The sequence below is a fragment of the Gossypium hirsutum genome, unplaced genomic scaffold, assembly GCF_007990345.1.
Source record: "Gossypium hirsutum isolate 1008001.06 unplaced genomic scaffold, Gossypium_hirsutum_v2.1 scaffold_223, whole genome shotgun sequence".
NCBI classification, from domain to species: Eukaryota; Viridiplantae; Streptophyta; class Magnoliopsida; order Malvales; family Malvaceae; genus Gossypium; species Gossypium hirsutum.
Window position 1 is genome coordinate 23782 of NW_024402889.1, and position 16281 is coordinate 40062.

Genomic DNA, 16281 nt, shown 5'->3' on the forward strand with positions numbered 1-16281 from the left:
TATTCACGAAAAAAGGGCAGTCGAAGTGATAAAAAAAAATAGAGTCCATTAGGAGTTGCCACCGATATTTTTTCTAGGTGTGATCGGACACCTATTAAATTCTCTTTTTTTTAAAAGAAAAATAATCTTTTAAAATTTCTTTAAAAAGAGTCGTTTTTAGGTCTACGTCAAAATCCAGAGAAAATTAGGGTTCAGGAGTCGGTTACGCACGAGGAAGGTATTAGCACCCTCGTGACGCCCAAAATTAGTATCTCGTTAAGCGCGCATTGTCTTAATTTTTAAAAATACGAGTTCAATTTAATATTTAATCGTGATCCGTTAAAAAAATTGATAAGTTACATATTATTATATATCCTTTAAAATATAATTTGATATTTTACCAAATAAACATTTTATTAAAACACAAGGATTTTTGAATTTCTCGATTTTCTAGAAGGGTGCCCATATTTAACACGAGCCAATGATATTCACCCAACATAGCAATGAAATCAACGGCTTAATGTCAAATCGATTTGCTGCCTTATTTGTTAAATTATTTAAATTTAAAATTATAAAATGAAATAAAAAAATAATATTTCAAAAATGCCATGAAAATGCTAATTTAATTAAAATGGGATAATATTTAAATACAGAGACTAAATAAATAAAATAAAAAAGATCGAGAGTTTATCGAAAACCCAAAGTTATGGTTTTGACTGAATCGAGCTACACTACTTGAGCTTTTTTTTCTTTTTCTTTTTTTTCTTTTCCCTTTTTCTTTTTTTCTTTTTTTTTCTACTGTTGGACCTGCTGAACCAGCCCGCTCGAAGCTGCTGGGCCTGGCTGCTGGGGTGGGCTGGCTGTGCTGTTAGGCTACTGCAGTTGAGCCTGCCGAATCCGGGCTGCTGTTGTTTTTTTTCTTTTCTTTTTTTCTTTTTCTGCTGACAGGCCTGTTGTTGGGATGCCTACTGCTGGGCTGTCTGGCCTGCTTGCTGGGTGCTGGCATGCTATTAAGGACTTGGGCTGCTGCTGGACAAGCCTGCTGGGTATGGTGGATTTGGGCCTACTAGGGGTGCTGCTGGTTGCTATCGGGTCGAATCCTGGTCAGATCCAGGTCGGATAGGTTGTGTCGGGTCGACCCGACTGTATATTTTTATTTTTTTCTCTTCTTTTTTCTTTTTTTTTTTCTTTCTTTCTTTTGTTTTCTCTCTCTTTCTTCTTCCTTTTTCTTTTTCTTTTTTTCTCAAACCCTAGCCTCTTTCACCACCACCGCCGTCTCCTTGGCCTACGGTGCTTCGGCCGCCAGCATCCCCTTCTTCCCTCCCCCTTCTTTTCTTCTTTCCCTTTTTTTTTCTCTTTCTTCTCTCCCTTTCTCTCCTATTTTGACAGTCCCAAAGTGAAAGGTGCCGCTGTCCGTGCTCATCCTCAGTGGTCGTGGCTCCTCCTCCCTTTTTTGTTTTATTTTTTGGTTGTTCTTTACTACTCTTTTTTTTCTTTGCTTTTTTTTCTCTATCGTGGCTTGATTGCTTGGTTCGGTGATGGTGGTGGTGCGATGGTGCAGGCGACGAAAGAGTGATGGTCGCGGTGGCGGTGGCGTGCGGCTTTTGGAGCTGTTTGCTATATATTTTTTTTGCTTTTGCTATGTTTTTATTGATATTTGACCCCTCTCCCTCTCATTTTTTCCTTTTTTATCTTACTAATTTTGTCTTCTTTTTCTTTGTCTTCAGGTGGCAGTGGAGGGCATCATGAGCAGGTCGACTGTCGGAGTAGCTGAAGGTGCCAGTGCACACCCGGATGCTGATTGGGGTGGTCTGACATACCTAGAAGGACCAAACTGTAGAGGACACAAAACTTTTGAGGTCAAAATGTAATTTTAAAAAAATTTAGAGTCAAAATATAATTTTAAGAAAGTTGAGAGGTCAAAATGTAATTTTAAAAAGTTAGGTGGTCGAAATGTAAATTTTAAATTTTGTATTTTTTCTGATTATTATTAAAATATAAAAACCGAAAAATTAATGGGCTAAAGCCTAAAGAACAAAACCCAATTATAATGGGCACAATCATTGGGCCCACATGAGACCAGCCCGGCCCGTAATTTAGAAATTATACACAAACCTTGACACAGACAAAATTTAGTGATTACACATACTATCCAAACTCAAAGTGTGTATTCTTACACTTCATTCCTGTAACCTTATTCAACTAGTTTATTATAATCTCTATAGTTGCGTTTAATACCTCATCAAGTTTTTTGATTAAATCAAGCTCACAACATTCTTATCATTGGTGAAAGAGGTTTGTTACCCCTGTAATACTTATTATTCTTTTTGTTCTTATGTTTCAATTCTCAATTTTTATTAATGCTCTTTTACTAATTTTAGTTTCTACTTTTTCTATTCTATTATGTTGTACATTTTCTTTTTATTATTTCTCTAGTAGATAGTAATTACCTGGTGTACGGTTAATTAAACTTATATATTTCATTAATTGAGTAGATCGAATTTTGTGAAATGATCAACAATTGAATTGTGAATGGTTGGATCAATTAGTTAATAAATTACCCTAAATTTAATAAAAATTATCGGTAGATATAAAATTGTACTAATAGTTGCTACGTATAATACGCTTGGATCAACAAGTTTCAACCTCTCATTATTGTGTCGAACACTTGCTCAAGAATTTTCGGTATGTATTTTTAAATTCAAAAATCTAAAATAAATATTAAAATGCTAAATCCTTCAAATATTTTGAACACCTTAATTTCATAAACAAATTGTTCCATCTTAATTTTAAGGGGAAAAAGAAGAGCAAAGTAATTAACTAGAAATTGTAGGGTTTTACCCCGAAGGGAACCCTTCCAGAAATTCTCAAGGCCAGGCAGAACCCAGGCCTAAGAGGGGGTCTGGAAATAGTTTTCAACCAGCAATAGACGCGCCTCGGTTAAAACCTCACTAGCTGCGTCATTGCCCCAAGCGCAAAGATGGCTTGACCAGACCTTTTTAGCTTCATTTTATAGCAGGTGCAAGATTTGTCTGAGTTATTGTCCAGCACATGTGGGATATAATAGCCTAATTTTGTATATTTTGTTGTATCCTTGTTTAGCTTCTAGTGTAGTTTTTTTTTTTTTTTAACTTCACAAGAAATTAAATGAATAAATGTGTAATTAAAACTTTTACCTATATTAAATAATAATACTATAAAAATACGATACATATGATTTTTTTTACTTGTCTTCTATTCAAGTCAGCCACTTTTAGTGGTTGAATTATTTTGAAGTTTCAATTTTTCTAAATAATTATAAGTTACAAAGTAAAATGCTAAAACATGATTTGAGTAAAAATTAAATTTAAAATATAAATATAATAATACTTTATCATCAATGAAAAATATATCAAATATGGGGTATTTAGTACTTTCACAACTAAGTTAATTTCAAGTTGACTCGTGACACCAACTCAGTCAACCAATTTAGGGAAATTTACAAGGCTTCGATAAGGAGATGAGTCTGAAAAAAGTTAGAATAGAAATTCGGTGTACATTATAGGAATTGAGATGAGTTAATGCTCTGTCTTCCTATTATGTTGTTCTTACCATTTTCACTAGTATGCATTGCTCATCCGTTCTTTTCTTTGGATTGAGCACATCCATGTATAAATTAAACTATCGAGAAAAGGGCTAAATCATATCTAATGAATATAATTTTTGTTTACTATGTAGACTCTACTTCAATAAAATTTGTTGTCTAGGGAATAAATCTTTTTCAATCAATTTATCCAAATAAGTACTTTTATTATTAATTAAGTGGGCTTTTGGTTTTTCTTTCTTCGGAATAGAGGTTGTACAATGGATTTATAAATATAGATATGATTTACACACTTAATAATCCTAAATCGACTTTGATTTAAAAAATGTATTTCAATCTTAAATTACTTAAATTTAGGGTAATTTATTAACTAATAGAATAGAAAAAGTAGAAACTAAAATTAGTAAAAGAGCATTAATAAAAATTGAGAATTGAAACATAAGAACAAAAAGAATAATAAGTATTACAGGGGTAACAAACCTCTTTCACCAATGATAAGAATGTTGTGAGCTTGATTTAATCAAAAAACTTGATGAGGTATTAAACGCAACTATAGAGATTATAATAAACTAGTTGAATAAGGTTACAGAAATGAAGTGTAAGAATACACACTTTGAGTTTGGATAGTATGCGTAATCACTAAATTTTGTCTGTGTCAAGGTTCGTGTATAATTTCCAAATTACGGGCCGGGCTGGTCTCATATGGGCCCAATGATTGGGCCCATTATGATTGGGTTTTGTTCTTTAGGCTTTAGCCCATTAATTTTTTGGTTTTTATATTTTAATAATAATAATCAGAAAAAATATAAAATTTAAAATTTACATTTTGACCACCTAACTTTTTAAAATTATATTTTGATATCTCAACTTTCTTAAAATTATATTTTGACCCTAAATTTTCTTAAAATTACATTTTGACCTCAAAAGTTTTGTGTCCTCTACAGTTTGGTCCTTCTAGGTATGTCAGACCACCCCAATCAGCATCCGGGCGTGCACTGGCACCTTCAGCTACTCCGACAGTCGGCCTAGGCTCATGATGCCCTCCATTGCCACCTAAAGACAAAGAAAAAGAAGACAAAATTATTAAGATAAAAAAGGAAAAAATAAGAGGGAGAGGGGTCAGATATCAATAAAAACAAAGCAAAAGCAAAAAAAATATATAACAAACAGCTCCAAAAGTCGCACGCCACCGCCACCGCGACCATCACTCTTTCGTCGTCTGCACCGTCGCACCACCACCATCACCGAACCAAGCAACCAAGCCACGATAGAGAAAAAAAAACAAAGAAAAAAAGAGTAGTAAAGAACAACCAAAAAATAAAACAAAAAAGGGAGGAGGAGCCACAACCACTGAGGATGAGCACGGACAGCGGCACCTTTCACTTTGGGACTGTCAAAATAGGAGAGAAAGGGAGAGAATGAAAGAGAAAAAAAGGGAAAGAATAAAAGAAGGGGAGGGAAGAAGGGGATACTGGCGACCGAAGCACCGTAGGCCAAGGAGACTGTGGTGGCGGTGAAGGACGCTAGGGTTTGAAAAAAAAAAAGAAAAAGAAAAAGGAAGAAGAAAGAGAGAGAAAACAAAAGAAAGAAAGAAAAATAAAAAGAAAAAGAAGAGCAAAAAATAAAAATATACAGTCGGGTCGACCCGACACAACCCATCCGACCTGGATCTGACCAGGATTCGACCCGATAGCAGCCAGCAGTACCCCTAGTAGGCCCAAATCCACCAGACCCAGCAGGCTTGTCCAGCAACAGCCCAAGTCCTTAACAGCATGCCAGCACCCAGCAAGCAGGCCAGACAGCCCAGCAGTAGGCATCCCAACAACAGGCCTGTCAGCAGAAAAAAGAAAAAAAGAAAAGAAAAAAAACAACAGCAGCCCGAATTCGACAGGCTCAACTGCAGTAGCCCAACAGCACAGCCAGCCCACCCCAGCAGCCAGGCCCAGTAGCTCCGAGCAGGTTGGTTCAGCAGGTCCAATAGTAGAAAAAAAAAGAAAAAAGAAAAAAGAAAAAGAAAAAAAGAGCTCAAGTAGTGTAGCTTGATTCGGTCAAAACCATAACTTTGGGATTTCAATAAACTCTCGATCTTTTTTATTTTATTTATTTAGTCTCTGTATTTAAATATTATCCCATTTTAATTAAATTAGCATTTTCATGGCATTTTGAAATATTATTTTGTTTATTTAATTTTATAATTTTAAATTTAAATAATTTCAACAAATAAGGCAGCGAATCGATTTGACATTAAGCCGTTGATTTCATCGCTATGTAAGGTGAATATCATTGGCTCGTGTTAAATATGGGACACCCTTCTAGAAAATCGAGAAATTCAAAAATCCTTGTGTTTTAATAAAATGTTTATTTTGTAAAATATCAAATTATATTTTAAAGGATATATAATAATATGTAACTTATCAATTTTTTTAACGGATCACGATTAAATATTAAATTGAACTCGTATTTTTAAAAATTAAGACAACGCGCGCTTAACGAGATACTAATTTTGGGCGTCACGAGGGTGCTAATACCTTCCTCGTGCGTAACCGACTCCTGAACCCTAATTTTCTCTGGATTTTGACGTAGACCTAAAAACGACTCTTTTTAAAGAAATTTTAAAAGATTATTTTTCTTTTAAAAAAGAGAATTTAATAGGTGTCCGATCACACCTAGAAAAAATATCGGTGGCAACTCCTCCTTTTTTAAAAAAAAAATGAAGACTCTATTTTAAGTTTTTTTAATATTTTGCTATACCCCTATAGAACACTTGTCAACCTCTTAATCCTACTTGTGGAGTCTAAAAACTTCATTAGCAGTGTACTAAATATTTTCCCTAAAAATATATCCACAAATGATTATTTGTGAGCAGCAAGGAGTTTTTATATAAATTTGTTGGTCTTGTGTTCAATTCCTAAATAATGTTTTTCAGTTGTTTTATTTGGAGATTATAAAAAAGTATGAAAATACCCTGATAATAATATTAATTACCTTTAAAGTAGGGGTATTTTAGTACTTTCACAACTAAGTTAATTTCAAGTTGACTCGTGACACCAACTCAGTCAACCAATTTAGGGAAATTTACAAGGCTTCGATAAGGAGATGAGTCTGAAAAAAGTTAGAATAGAAATTCGGTGTACATTATAGGAATTGAGATGAGTTAATGCTCTGTCTTCCTATTATGTTGTTCTTACCATTTTCACTAGTATGCATTGCTCATCCGTTCTTTTCTTTGGATTGAGCACATCCATGTATAAATTAAACTATCGAGAAAAGGGCTAAATCATATCTAATGAATATAATTTTTTGTTTACTATGTAGACTCTACTTCAATAAAATTTGTTGTCTAGGGAATAAATCTTTTTCAATCAATTTATCCAAATAAGTAATTTTATTATTAATTAAGTGGGCTTTTGGTTTTTCTTTCTTCGGAATAGAGGTTGTACAATGGATTTATAAATATAGATATGATTTACACACTTAATAATCCTAAATCGACTTTGATTTAAAAAATGTATTTCAATCTTAAATTACTTAAATTTAGGGTAATTTATTAACTAATAGAATAGAAAAAGTAGAAACTAAAATTAGTAAAAGAGCATTAATAAAAATTGAGAATTGAAACATAAGAACAAAAAGAATAATAAGTATTACAGGGGTAACAAACCTCTTTCACCAATGATAAGAATGTTGTGAGCTTGATTTAATCAAAAAACTTGATGAGGTATTAAACGCAACTATAGAGATTATAATAAACTAGTTGAATAAGGTTACAGAAATGAAGTGTAAGAATACACACTTTGAGTTTGGATAGTATGCGTAATCACTAAATTTGTCTGTGTCAAGGTTCGTGTATAATTTCCAAATTACGGGCCGGGCTGGTCTCATATGGGCCCAATGATTGGGCCCATTATGATTGGGTTTTGTTCTTTAGGCTTTAGCCCATTAATTTTTTGGTTTTTATATTTTAATAATAATAATCAGAAAAAATATAAAATTTAAAATTTACATTTTGACCACCTAACTTTTTAAAATTATATTTTGACATCTCAACTTTCTTAAAATTATATTTTGACCCTAAATTTTCTTAAAATTACATTTTGACCTCAAAAGTTTTGTGTCCTCTACAGTTTGGTCCTTCTAGGTATGTCAGACCACCCCAATCAGCATCCGGGCGTGCACTGGCACCTTCAGCTACTCCGACAGTCGGCCTAGGCTCATGATGCCCTCCATTGCCACCTAAAGACAAAGAAAAAGAAGACAAAATTATTAAGATAAAAAAGGAAAAAATAAGAGGGAGAGGGGTCAGATATCAATAAAAACAAAGCAAAAGCAAAAAAAATATATAACAAACAGCTCCAAAAGTCGCACGCCACCGCCACCGCGACCATCACTCTTTCGTCGTCTGCACCGTCGCACCACCACCATCACCGAACCAAGCAACCAAGCCACGATAGAGAAAAAAAACAAAGAAAAAAAAGAGTAGTAAAGAACAACCAAAAAATAAAACAAAAAAGGGAGGAGGAGCCACAACCACTGAGGATGAGCACGGACAGCGGCACCTTTCACTTTGGGACTGTCAAAATAGGAGAGAAAGGGAGAGAATGAAAGAGAAAAAAAGGGAAAGAATAAAAGAAGGGGAGGGAAGAAGGGGATACTGGCGACCGAAGCACCGTAGGCCAAGGAGACTGTGGTGGCGGTGAAGGACGCTAGGGTTTGAAAAAAAAAGAAAAAGAAAAAGGAAGAAGAAAGAGAGAGAAAACAAAAGAAAGAAAGAAAAATAAAAAGAAAAAAGAAGAGCAAAAAATAAAAATATACAGTCGGGTCGACCCGACACAACCCATCCGACCTGGATCTGACCAGGATTCGACCCGATAGCAGCCAGCAGTACCCCTAGTAGGCCCAAATCCACCAGACCCAGCAGGCTTGTCCAGCAACAGCCCAAGTCCTTAACAGCATGCCAGCACCCAGCAAGCAGGCCAGACAGCCCAGCAGTAGGCATCCCAACAACAGGCCTGTCAGCAGAAAAAAGAAAAAAAGAAAAGAAAAAAAACAACAGCAGCCCGAATTCGACAGGCTCAACTGCAGTAGCCCAACAGCACAGCCAGCCCACCCCAGCAGCCAGGCCCAGTAGCTCCGAGCAGGTTGGTTCAGCAGGTCCAATAGTAGAAAAAAAAAGAAAAAAGAAAAAAGAAAAAGAAAAAAAGAGCTCAAGTAGTGTAGCTTGATTCGGTCAAAACCATAACTTTGGGATTTCAATAAACTCTCGATCTTTTTTATTTTATTTATTTAGTCTCTGTATTTAAATATTATCCCATTTTAATTAAATTAGCATTTTCATGGCATTTTGAAATATTATTTTGTTTATTTAATTTTATAATTTTAAATTTAAATAATTTCAACAAATAAGGCAGCGAATCGATTTGACATTAAGCCGTTGATTTCATCGCTATGTAAGGTGAATATCATTGGCTCGTGTTAAATATGGGACACCCTTCTAGAAAATCGAGAAATTCAAAAATCCTTGTGTTTTAATAAAATGTTATTTGTAAAATATCAAATTATATTTTAAAGGATATATAATAATATGTAACTTATCAATTTTTTAACGGATCACGATTAAATATTAAATTGAACTCGTATTTTTAAAAATTAAGACAACGCGCGCTTAACGAGATACTAATTTTGGGCGTCACGAGGGTGCTAATACCTTCCTCGTGCGTAACCGACTCCTGAACCCTAATTTTCTCTGGATTTTGACGTAGACCTAAAAACGACTCTTTTTAAAGAAATTTTAAAAGATTATTTTTCTTTTAAAAAAAGAGAATTTAATAGGTGTCCGATCACACCTAGAAAAAATATCGGTGGCAACTCCTCCTTTTTTAAAAAAAAAATGAAGACTCTATTTTTAAGTTTTTTTAATATTTTGCTATACCCCTATAGAACACTTGTCAACCTCTTAATCCTACTTGTGGAGTCTAAAAACTTCATTAGCAGTGTACTAAATATTTCCCTAAAAATATATCCACAAATGATTATTTGTGAGCAGCAAGGAGTTTTTATATAAATTTGTTGGTCTTGTGTTCAATTCCTAAATAATGTTTTTCAGTTGTTTTATTTGGAGATTATAAAAAAGTATGAAAATACCCCTGATAATAATATTAATTACCTTTAAAGTAGGGGTATTTTAGTACTTTCACAACTAAGTTAATTTCAAGTTGACTCGTGACACCAACTCAGTCAACCAATTTAGGGAAATTTACAAGGCTTCGATAAGGAGATGAGTCTGAAAAAAGTTAGAATAGAAATTCGGTGTACATTATAGGAATTGAGATGAGTTAATGCTCTGTCTTCCTATTATGTTGTTCTTACCATTTTCACTAGTATGCATTGCTCATCCGTTCTTTTCTTTGGATTGAGCACATCCATGTATAAATTAAACTATCGAGAAAAGGGCTAAATCATATCTAATGAATATAATTTTTTGTTTACTATGTAGACTCTACTTCAATAAAATTTGTTGTCTAGGGAATAAATCTTTTCAATCAATTATCCAAATAAGTAATTTTATTATTAATTAAGTGGGCTTTTGGTTTTTCTTTCTTCGGAATAGAGTTGTACAATGGATTTATAAATATAGATATGATTTACACACTTAATAATCCTAAATCGACTTGATTTAAAAAATGTATTTCAATCTTAAATTACTTAAGATGAAAATATCACTCGGAATTCAAGTGTATTATTCATGGCAACAATGGACATAATTTATATTTATGGGTATTTTAAAGGATCGATATTGATATTAGAAGTATTAAGCGTCACTATAAAATTAAGAACAATGTTAATAAAATAAAACAATATTATTATTGAAAGAAATCGAGATTGGGAAATGTTAATAATTAGTGTTTAAATGCATTGAAAGATAAAAATGTTCTAGATCTTTATGCCCCCAATGCAACCTGAATCCCACATTGCTAATAATAGTAAACAAAACATAGGGGTGGTGTATAAGGAGAGAGGATAGGGCAACATTGAAACATACTTACCTGGACGGGGTCAATGAATGATCAGGAAGACTCATGGCCTAGAGCAGTGACCTCCATTGCACTTGGAGGGGTGCTGCTTTAAGGTCTCCCAAGAGGGAAGCCTACGTCAAAATTTGTGGCATGGGGGATTGCGTTCGCGCAGCCTCTACAATTCAAGTTATGGAAAGTCATTGGTAATCAATTGTAGGATATAGTTCTTTTTTGCATATGGGTAAACAGCTTCAAAAGCTGTTATATATCTCTCCTTACAGAACACCCTTAGGTTTGTTTGTGGTAGGGATGTAGGCTCAGGTTAAGGCATAAGGGTTTAGGACATTTTTAACATTTAGTGCTTATACGCACATTGTTTTTCATTTTGTAAAGATGTACTTTTCAATATCAAATATTGATCTTTCAAAGTGCTTGTAAATATAAAAATTACGCCTATTATTTCCATGTTTAATACACTCTAATTTATGTGGTATTTTCATCCTATCTAATCAAATGGATTGATCTTATTGAAAGATTGAAATCTTTTAGTCATATCTATATCCGTCATCCAACGTCTATTAGGAGGAAATGAAAGCCTATCTAATCTTATTAGTACAAGTCATATGATTCATAATAGAAAGTACATAATTGAATAGATTGATTGATCAAGATTTATTCCATGAGCAACAAATTTTATTAAAGTAGAGATGGCATAATAAAAAATGGTATTCATATGACATGATCTGTCTATTTTCGCATTAACTATCTAATTTGTGACAATCCAAAGAAAGTAAGAGTAGATAAACAAGATATACATAGTAAAATTGATAAGAATGACATAATGAGCGGATAAGGAATCAAATCACTAAATTCCTATGATGTACATAGAGTTTCTACCGTATTTTCTTCAGAACCGCCTCTTAACGCCTATTCCATCAAAGCTAGTATAATTAATTAGCATTGTAGCCATCGTTACAGAAATTATAGAACTCAACCAAGAATGTTGTAGTTTGAAATACAAGGTTAGGGATCTCGTCAAAGCTGAGATGTTATGTTTTAAAGAAGAAAACCCATATTCCCTAACAAAACAAACGTGTAGAAAATTTGAAGCGATGAAGAGGAAAAGGGTTGTGACTCTTATGAAAGTGAACTAAAACCAAGCTTTGTAAAAACAGATTTCAACACAAATCCCAACTATCATCTAACTCAGAATGTGTTTTCTTACGTTTCATTGCCATAACCTTACTTAACCAGCTCACAACTTTCGTACTTCAGCCCATAAAACAAATATCGGTTAAACACTCCTTTTTCTTCTTATTTTCAATTCAAAATTTTATTTCTCCCTTATTAGATTTTGGCTTCCGCTCTATCTTTCTATCATGTTGCACATTTTCTCCTACTATTCAGCTAGCAATTTTAAACACTAAATTTATAGAAATTATATATTCTTGAATAAATCGATTTTTTTAAATAATCGAAAATTAAATTGCAACTGGTTGATTCAACTGGTTAATAAATTACCCTAAATTTATTTAAAATTATCTGTAGATATAATTCATAGTTCCTATGTATAATACGATTGAATTTAAATGGTATTTTCATCTTAAATAATTAAATAGACTGTTCTATTAATTCTTGAAAGATTAATTGTTTTTTTAATCATATTCTGTTATATTATAGGTCGATAATGACAGCAAGAGTAATCACACAAAAATAAGAAAGAAAATAAGAACACACAAAAATTTTTTTGGGAAAATCATAGGCAAAGGAGAAGAAATTCACTAATGTGAAAAATACAAGAGGTTTTCGACTATGCACAGTTGTTAGGGTAAAAAGTATACCCCTATAACGAATTTAACTTGTGCGGCAGGTCCGTACTGCAAGAGCTCCGCCCCCGAACCTTCGGTCAAAAATTAGTGGTTCGACTCGAGGTCGTACCCACCCCAGATCCCCAATTTTGCCTCTATTTTATTTCTTAACAACTGAATTATATATCGAATTTTTTAAATCGGATCAAACGGGATTCAGATCACAAACTCTAATATATTCAATTTAAGATTAGCAATCGTAAAACATTAGTATAAAAACACACAGACAAGACTTGTGGTGACCAATGTGGAAAGAGTACGTCAGGGAATTGGCATGATACGACTTGTGGTGTTTGTGGGCAGGTTTCAAAGATATACTTTATGTCATTATGGACGGTTCTTCAACAAGGAGTATTGGGATCGGTTAATTCTAGTAGATCGGCAAACTGATTTATTCTAGTAATTCATGAATGCTATATCAAACTTGCAGAATCACATGTCAAGTGCTTGGGAGATGTAGACTGGAATACCTTTTTGGGATCATATTGGTGCATTTGAAGAATCAAAATCTTTTTTATTTTCAAGGCGTTTTGGAATATTAGTGATATTACCAGGGTGTCCTATACTTGGGCAAACAGTATGTTCTTTAAAAGGGATTCCTTATCTGAGACACGAAGATCGTTCTAACCTATACTTGACGGTAATTGGTCTATTTAAACAGAAATGAAACAAGTTTGCTGCAGTAGGAGGAATTGTTTGATAACCTCATACTTGACAGGTAATTAGGTCTATTTAAACACTGATGGGCCAGTCAGAAATGAAACAAGTTTGCTGCAGTAGGAGGAATTGTTTGTGATCAAGATGGGAGGTGGATTCTTGGCTTTACACAGTTATTCGAGAACTGCTCTATTTTTTTATGCTGAATCATGGGGCATCTTAGATGGTTTGGTACTCTTATATCGGGTTATGATAATGTCTTGATTAAAATGATAATCTTAGGTACAAGCCATTTAAGAATTCTTCCGAGTTCCAATCTACTTTGTCAGAAAATATCAAATTTGGGTGCAGATGGGCACTGAGTTAGCCACATCTCTAAGAAGATAACAGGATTAGGGTGTGCAAATTGGGTAAAACGAATTAATTCGTTAACTGACCTATTCGTTAATCGTTCTAACTGAATAATTCGGTCGTGTAATTTTTTGGAAGTTCGGTTTGATTTCGGTTGAATCGTCGTACGAACTTAATAAATAATATTATATATCATCTGGGTCGGTCGTTCGGTTGATTTTTTAGAAGTATAATTATCGGTCAGTTATCGTTTTTTTTCTATGTTTTATACTTTTTAACCAAAAATCAAAAAATAAAAATCGATGTCAATTAACCGAACCGAATTAACCGAAAAAGTTCAGTTCAGTTATTTTTTTTTTGAAAAAATTTCAGTTTGATTAACGTTAAGGTTTAAAAGAGTCGGTTAATTCAATTAATGATATTTGGGTTGGTTAACTGGTCAGTTAACAGATTGAACACCCTAATCAGGAGGTTGATAACCTGGTTAAATTGGTACAAGACAGACCAAATGGTTAAGCTTGTTTGAGATCTCCCAAAAAATTTGCCCCTACAAAGTATTAACTTCTGATGTAATTAATTATTTATATTTAAAATTTATTATGTTTAATTTTTTTTTAAAAATCAAAATAAGGAGAAGGAATAAATAAGAACAGACTGGTCAATCTGTCAGGCTATACAAACGTCCTTTCAATATTTTTGTAGAGGTCTTCAACATTAAAAAAAAAAATCAGGTCTCAAAATTAAGTTGGACAAAAAAAGAGCCTGTGGTTCAAAAAAACATACATTGCGTCAAGTAATAATTATGTAATTATCTTTATAGCATTATATATATGATTGAGTAAATTCATAAAGAATATTGATTATTAAGAATTTTATTAAATTATATATTTAATTAATATATTAATAATAATATGTAAAATATGATTAAATTATTTATTACTGATATAAAATCTATTAAAATAATAACAATAACAAAATCATTACCTAAAAAATTTGCTAAGGGATTCTAGTCATTTTAGTTTTTTCTCTTATGCTATTATCACCTCCGATTCCATTACATTCAACCAACAATTGATTGTTATACGCCTCTATTCCATTACAGCGAACCAAACGTGCGTAGTTGCGGAGATGTGGTCACTGATAGTATGATATCCCTGCAAGCTCTTTCTGTTCCTATATTTTCGATACTAAAATAACCTTTTACAACAACTTTCATTGAACTGCAAACCAACCGCAATGCTTTATTGACAAATGTTCTAAAAATTTATTAGTCACTTTTTATTTCTCCGAAAAACTGGTCTATTTTAAGAAGATCCGGATTCCAAGTGATAGAAATTTGCTTTTGGTTTCTTCTCTTCTCTGTATTGGCTTATTCTGTTGCCACACACTATTGGCTTCCGCCTAATCAGACCTCCGTAAGTAATAGTCTGCAATGATTAATTTGGTTAATTAGAAATTAACAAAAACGAGTGAACCAAAGTTATCTGTAGTACAAGTTAAATTGATCGAAACTTTGAATTAATCAAAAGCCAGGAGAAGCATGTCGATTAGACTGCAACACGCAATGGTATTGGTAAGCCCATTAAAAAACACAATTTTGCAAAATGTAATGTGTGAAGGGATTAGATTCTGTTGTATGGTTTGCAAAGGCCTCAATCTTTACTTTAGGAATTTTTAAGAAAAAAAAAAGGTTTCAAAGCCCCAATTGCAGTGGTATCGTTACTATGACATAATTTTCAAAGGTAGATTTGTAAACATATTTATTTGTGAACATTCTGAATTGAATTATTATCTTAATTCTCTTTTCAGCTAAAAAAGAAATTATGTCTGTCTCCTCTACCCTGCCGCCTGGAATTTTGGGAGGCCTACCTAGGTGTTCTTAGTATGCTTGACAGTGAAACCAACTGATATTTGCCTTGACCTACTGAAGCTGTAGAGGATCGTTTCCTGCTGGTATCAACTAAAGCATGGAATGGTCACAATGTTCACTTCACACACTTTCTACACTCTTTTTCGAGATTTGAAGCTGTTTATCATATAGAACAAAAATTATATCCCTAAAAATTTGATATCAATACTTTCACTTGAAATTGATAGAGGCTGCGCGAACGCAAGCCCCCACTGCCAACAAATTAGACGTAGGCTCTCCCTCTTGGGGAGACCTTAAAGCAGCACCCCTCCCAAGTGCAATGGAGGTCACTGCTCTAGGCCATGAGTCTTCCTGATCACTCATTGACCCCGTCCAGGTAAGTATGTTAATGTTGCTCTATCCTCTCGTCTTATACACCAACCCTTTATGTTTTGTTACCATACGCTAGCAATGTGGGATTCAGGTTGCATGTGGGCATAAAGATTTAGAACATTTTTACCTTTCAATACTTTCTAAACACTAATTATTAACATTTTCCAATCTTGATTTCTGTCAATAGTTTTTTTTTATCAACATTGTTCTAATTTATAGTGATATGTTGAATACTTCTCAATACCAAATATCGATCTTTAAATACCTATAAAATAAGAATATACTCATTGTTACCATGTATAATACACTTGAATTCAAGTGATATTTTCTTCGTCACTATTAAGATTGAAATCCTGTTCTAATCAAATTCGATTTAAGATTATTAAGTGATTTAAGATTAAAATACCTTTTTAAATAAAATTTGATTTAAAATTATTAAGTGTATAAATCCATCATACAACCTCTATTTCAAGGAAAAACACCGAAAACCTATCTGATCCTATCCTACTAATTCATAATAAAAGAAAAAAAAAAAAAAAAAAAAAAAAAAAAAAAAAAAAAAAAAAAAAAAAATACTTATTTAAAAAA

The 16281-nt window shown here is 33.1% G+C and overlaps 3 non-coding genes across 3 annotated transcripts; 1 reads left to right on the plus strand and 2 right to left on the minus strand.

Moving 5' to 3' along the window:
- Positions 1 to 2812: 2812 nt before the first annotated feature.
- LOC121226501 (U4 spliceosomal RNA) lies at positions 2813 to 2961 on the minus strand. Its single transcript, XR_005924291.1, has one exon. It is a non-coding gene; the product is annotated as a U4 spliceosomal RNA (small nuclear RNA).
- A 7636-nt stretch (positions 2962 to 10597) lies between these two features.
- LOC121226505 (U1 spliceosomal RNA) lies at positions 10598 to 10754 on the plus strand. The gene has a single exon (XR_005924295.1). It is a non-coding gene; the product is annotated as a U1 spliceosomal RNA (small nuclear RNA).
- A 4790-nt stretch (positions 10755 to 15544) lies between these two features.
- LOC121226504 (U1 spliceosomal RNA) lies at positions 15545 to 15705 on the minus strand. Its single transcript, XR_005924294.1, has one exon. It is a non-coding gene; the product is annotated as a U1 spliceosomal RNA (small nuclear RNA).
- Between the last annotated feature and the right edge of the window lie 576 nt (positions 15706 to 16281).